The sequence below is a fragment of the Pygoscelis adeliae genome, unplaced genomic scaffold (genome assembly GCF_000699105.1).
Source record: "Pygoscelis adeliae isolate BGI_AS28 unplaced genomic scaffold, ASM69910v1 Scaffold106, whole genome shotgun sequence".
In the NCBI taxonomy this organism is placed as follows: domain Eukaryota; kingdom Metazoa; phylum Chordata; class Aves; order Sphenisciformes; family Spheniscidae; genus Pygoscelis; species Pygoscelis adeliae.
In genome coordinates, this window is record NW_008824939.1 from 2,215,363 (window position 1) to 2,220,765 (window position 5,403).

A 5,403-nucleotide genomic window follows, 5' to 3' on the forward strand; every position below is an offset into this window, starting at 1 on the left:
TTTGATGCCCACTACATCACTCAGTTACACCCACAAACACTCAAATACAGCTACAAACAGGGAAATCTATCACTTGCTCTGTCTCACAAGGATATTACGAAAATAATTTAAAAGTCTGAAGCAATCAAATGCTATGTTGAAAAGAACACTGAAGTGTCTAAGAGAAAATTACTATAGGGTTTGGCTGGTATGGCTTTATCAGAAATCTTAAATTCTAGATGTAATCTCGTAACAGATGCAAGTATTCTGGTAGCATAGATAAATGTGGAAACAGATAGCTTCTACAAAGAGCCATCAAGCTAAGCAGAATTCTAGATAATATAAAGATCGTGAATACATTTATTAAGTAGGAAGTTAAAACAGACTTTTCATACGATACGGTTCTGTAAAAAGAATTAAGAATGACTCAATGTTAAAAATTACTGTGAACACTGGTTCCCCCACCACCACCACCTTTAATTAACCCTAGAATATCATTCCTGTTTTCACTTGGTCTTAAAGAGCAAGTGTTCCTTAAGCAAACTGCCTTCTGATTTCTAGAAGCAGGGCTGGACTCTCTGGTGCAGGCGCTGCACTTCCAGAAGAGGGAAACAGTTTGAAAGCTGACAGATACAGTTACTGCAGACCTGTTACTTTGGGGTTTTTCCCCCAGAGGAAAGTTTCTGCCTGCTTAAGTGACAGGAGAATATTTGCCTCAGGAGACAAAGGCAGAAGGAACAATAAAACCAAAAACCATACAGAAATTATGCTCGCAGGTGTCAAAAAGCAGCTATCAGATGGTCTACAGAGGTATAGAAGAATGTAATATACTCCCGTGCCTTCATCTAGGTGATATATATCAGCCTGAGGAATACCATGAGAAATGCATTGAGCACTGCAGAAAAATAACTATTCCTCCCTCTTCACACAGCTAAACCAGAGAGTTTATTTCAATTCTTCTCTCGCATATATCACAACCTGCTCAGATTAGAAGAAAGAAGAAGGAACTACTCTTTTTCTTGTACTCCTAAACCCATAATAGAACAAGTACATCCATCTCACCCTAATAAGAAAAGAGCTGCAAATGCAAATCATGTCATTCCCCAATTTCACTGGGGACAGGGCAGGGCAGGGGAGGAGGGAGCCAGAGGAGACAGCAGACATTACTTCTGTAGTGACCTTTCTGGTTATCAGCCTATCCAATAAGTTACCCATTACTTTTTTTCTGGTGCATTTTTATACACTGACTAGCTTTAAAAGCTGCCCTTCCTCTGGCCTTCAGTTATTGGAGAAGGGCAAGAACACTGAAGATGACCAGGACGAGAATTCACAAGCAGAGATTGCAGAAAGCTGTCCTATGGAAATGCACCACCATGACAGGGGCAAGCCCTCATGTTAACCAGAGTCACAAGAAGTGACAGAATGATATATGAGAAACATAGCCGCTCACAAACAACAGACAGGTACATGCAAATTAGTACCTGAAAACAGTGATTCGGTGCAAATTTGCTTTCCATTGGTACGTCCAGAAATGACCTGCTTGACTGGAGGATGCTAGACTTTTAAGTCCCCCCCCTCCACTGGAGGCCAAGACACCTTCAGCAACTGCTTTAGACAGATATTCCTACAGTGATACAAAAAGCAATCTTTTTTTGTAAGCACATCCTCCAAAACTTGTAAAACTATTTTTTGCTAAAGCCATCAAGGATTGCAGGTAGACCAATACATATATGACAGTAAAGTTAACTGCTTTCATAAATAATATTTAGTAAAACTCCAAGAAGTGGCCATCAGCTGTCTCAGAGTACATCATCTGCTTGTCCTCCATCACCTAATTTCAGTAAAATCTTTATTTGCAGCTTCTTTAACTTCATTACATTACTTAGTTTTCTGGAAATCTCTGATCATAAATTTATTTACGTATTCCTGCACCCTTCATCCCTCATCTGTTTTCCTCTGGTTATTCCTACCTGATTAAACAACAATAAAAAGTGGCTAATAGCAGCCTCTTGTTACATCACATAACTGATAGTTAAATGAAGACCTTCACCTGGAATGTATCAAACCATGTTATGTTTGTAACCAACAGTGAAAGGTGTCACTTCAAATACTGGATCAAGTGTTTAAAGGAAAAATTCATCAAATTTCTACACTCCTCTCCAAAAATGAGGGCTAGAAACTTGCTACTTTAAAATGAGAAAAAAAAATTTAGATTCTTACACAATCATACTTTAGGAACAAGGTCTTCCCGTCATGGGACTCACAGTAAGCACCACTGAACAAACAAAACTCTGTCAGTAACCACCAAAAGTATTCCTAGGTGGGGAGAGGAGAAAAGAAGAGAAACCTACACACAGTTTGTCTTTCTTTAGATCTCTGATTACTTAAGCCTATAGCTTCATAGCCTTTCTTGCAAAAATATTTACTAATTCTATTCTCTAAAGAGGAGAAGACTTTTTTTTCATGGAGAACAACAAAAAAACCACCAAAACCCCCAGAATTTGTTACTAACAAATGTAAGTACAATAGGTTTTGAAAAGTAGGGCAACACCACAAAGCTTGTTATTCACTAGCTAGCTATACAGAGTAAACCAACAGTTTATTAAGAATACCCTAATGACTGAAAATACTCGAGAACGGATCAAATGGAAACTCACAAAGGACTCTAAGAAAACAAACTCAGCAAAGCTAAGGTCTCTCTGAAAGGCATCTGAAACTGAAGCCCTAAACATACTACCCTGTAAAACGATTTGTTTGACACACCATCCAAATAAAATGCATGTCACTATCATATGGGACCTTGAAATCTCTAAGTTAATTTACTGATGCATACAACTGAAACTAGTGATTCAATTTTGAGAAAACTTTGTCAAACTCTGCATTTCTTCCTCGTGGAAAAACACAAAACTAACTTAAAATGATCAGGCTGCTAAATAAAATAGTTCAAGTTTTTTTTTTTTCTTCCTTGGCTGCAGAAAATTCTTCAGTCCTATGCTGTATTTAGAACCAATGGAGAAGATTCAGAAACTTCACTCTGAAAAATATTCCAATAAAAAAAAACAAAAAAACAAACAAACAAACAAACCCCAAGCTTCACTCATTTCTTCCTCTGAACAGTGTACCTTCACTTCCTACCACTCCTTGCTCTTACCATAGTTTTTTGGGGGGTTTGTTTGTTTGGTTTTAAATAACTCTTTGCCCAGACCCACCTGCAGGAGTCCTGGTGACAGGAGAGTGCGAACGCCACTGTCAGATTCTGAACAGATGAACTGAATCACTATCACCAACTACTACAAAATACAAATTGGTGTCTAGGCTTAAATAAGAGAATCCACCCATGCCTGAAGTTTCAGAATGAGGAATGAGCTATTTCAGTCCTCCTTCCTTTTCTCAGCCACTCAGTTTTTTGCTTTAGTTGCCCATAGAGCTCAAGGATCAAAAATTATTCTCTCTCGTAATCTTCTTCTGTAAAACCCCTTTTGGATTTCATTCTGATCCTCTTCTGCATACTTCTACTCAACCAGGATATTTATCTATGTAACATCTTTCTTTGTTCTACATAGCTCTTGCTATCCACTATGCCAAAGCAGGGATCAAACCAATCCAACTTCATCTGAGAACAGTAGAGAAGTTTCTTATAGCGGACTGTGGCATTTGAGCACATGGCTGTACAAAGTCACAGTTTTGCTTTTTTCTAGTATGAGATTTAAAAAGGTATTCTCCCCTCAGGAGCTTTGAAGCTGCTCATCTCCGATTATGAACAGGAAAGAGACAAATTAGCAGTTCATCTGTTTATGTCATTTCTAGAGGGACCTTGCCTATTTGTCCACAAAATACAACTATCAAGACAGAACAAAACTAGAAGAAAAGACAGTTTGAAGTATGTTTCACAGCAGACTGCAGGTCCTGCACAGTATCTCCCCTCATTCTGAGTGAGCCTAGCAGTGCTAATACAGGCTCTGGTTTGCAAGAGAGCCATTTATGTAATCAATTACATACGGTGTCTTGATTGGGAAAAAAACCCAACAAACAAACTACAAAAGCCAGTAACTGTGGGATAATAAAACTGACTGGGAAATGTGTATGCTTCCTGATAAGCCTATGAGGTTTGTCTTGAACACTGAGTAATTACACACAATGTAATTTGACTGAGTGAAGATACACGCAACGTTCCTTCCTGGCACTTTGTTCTGAGCAAAGCAAGATGGAGGGCACATGGTACTTGTAAGTGTGGACAAAGGGAGTGAAAAGAAGAAAGAGAAGTACCTGACAGTGTACACATGGAGTCTCACCTTTAAGAAATTTTAAAAACAGAGGAAGGCACCGTATTTACAGACAGCAGTATTCCTTGCTGTAAACAAGCTAGCAAGAACACCATAAAGCAACATAGTAGTCAACAATTATTTCAGAAAATTTCTTCTGAGAAATATAGCCTCAGATTCAGATTTAAGTTATCCGAAAAATCACATGGAGTCGAGGGGGTGGGAAGTCCACAAAAGTTCATCCATTGCAGCTCTGGTGAACAAGCTGGTATCTGATGTCTAAGCAACGACCTCATGAACTCTAGCAAATGACAATGCGTGCAAACAGGCAGGAGCCACAAAAGTCTTTATCTCTCATTAAGAAGTGAAGTAGGTGTAACTACACGTTTACATTACCTGGTTAAAATAAATAAATAAATAGGTCTGCTTGTTTTCAGTAGCAAAGACACTGGTAATACACTAACACAAGCACAATACACAAATAGTTTCTTTACTTGAGCTTAGGAAAGCAACAAACCGACATCCTCATTGCTCTGATCCATACAAGGCCTTGCATAGGCGCCTTCTTAGTAGACCTGCTATGATAATTAATATAACATTTTAAGTCCCAGAATTTATGATTTCAACCCACCAGTCAATGTCAAGGTCTTTCTGAACTAAAGGCGACTTGAGTTATATGCACAACCTATACTACCAATCAGCAGACTGAAATATGTATTTCAAATTAAAACCAGCTTAAGCAAAATATATTTGTTTAAAAAAAAAGTTTTCCAAAGCTGTAGCTAGAAACAATTTCTTTGAAGCATTATAGATTTTGCCTAAGTGATGACACCTTCTTTTAGGACTGCTAGTAGTCTATAGGCAGTAGTGCTGAGCAAGTGCTGAACATATAACTTTGTACCCAAATAGGGTGCAGGAACTCATGCTTAAGTCTAACAAGGAAAACTTATGTGGGAAAATTCAGTGACTCGTACAAACCAGTATTTTGCTAGAGATTTGCAGTGACTAGAAAGAACAACAGGTATGGCTATGCATCCTGATAGGTGCCGTACAGAATTTCTGAATCTCAAAAACCAGTCTTCCCAAAAGGTAGGTAAATGTATAAAAGAATTTTTCCACACCTACCCAAAAATCATAGTAGAATCATAGAATGATTTAGGTT

At 38.2% G+C, this 5,403-nt stretch overlaps 1 protein-coding gene across 1 annotated transcript in view; it reads right to left on the minus strand.

Moving 5' to 3' along the window:
• COBLL1 (cordon-bleu WH2 repeat protein-like 1) overlaps positions 1-5,403 on the minus strand; it is a 52,125-nt gene that overhangs the window by 33,100 nt on the left and 13,622 nt on the right. The gene's annotated exons all lie outside the window — the stretch shown is intronic.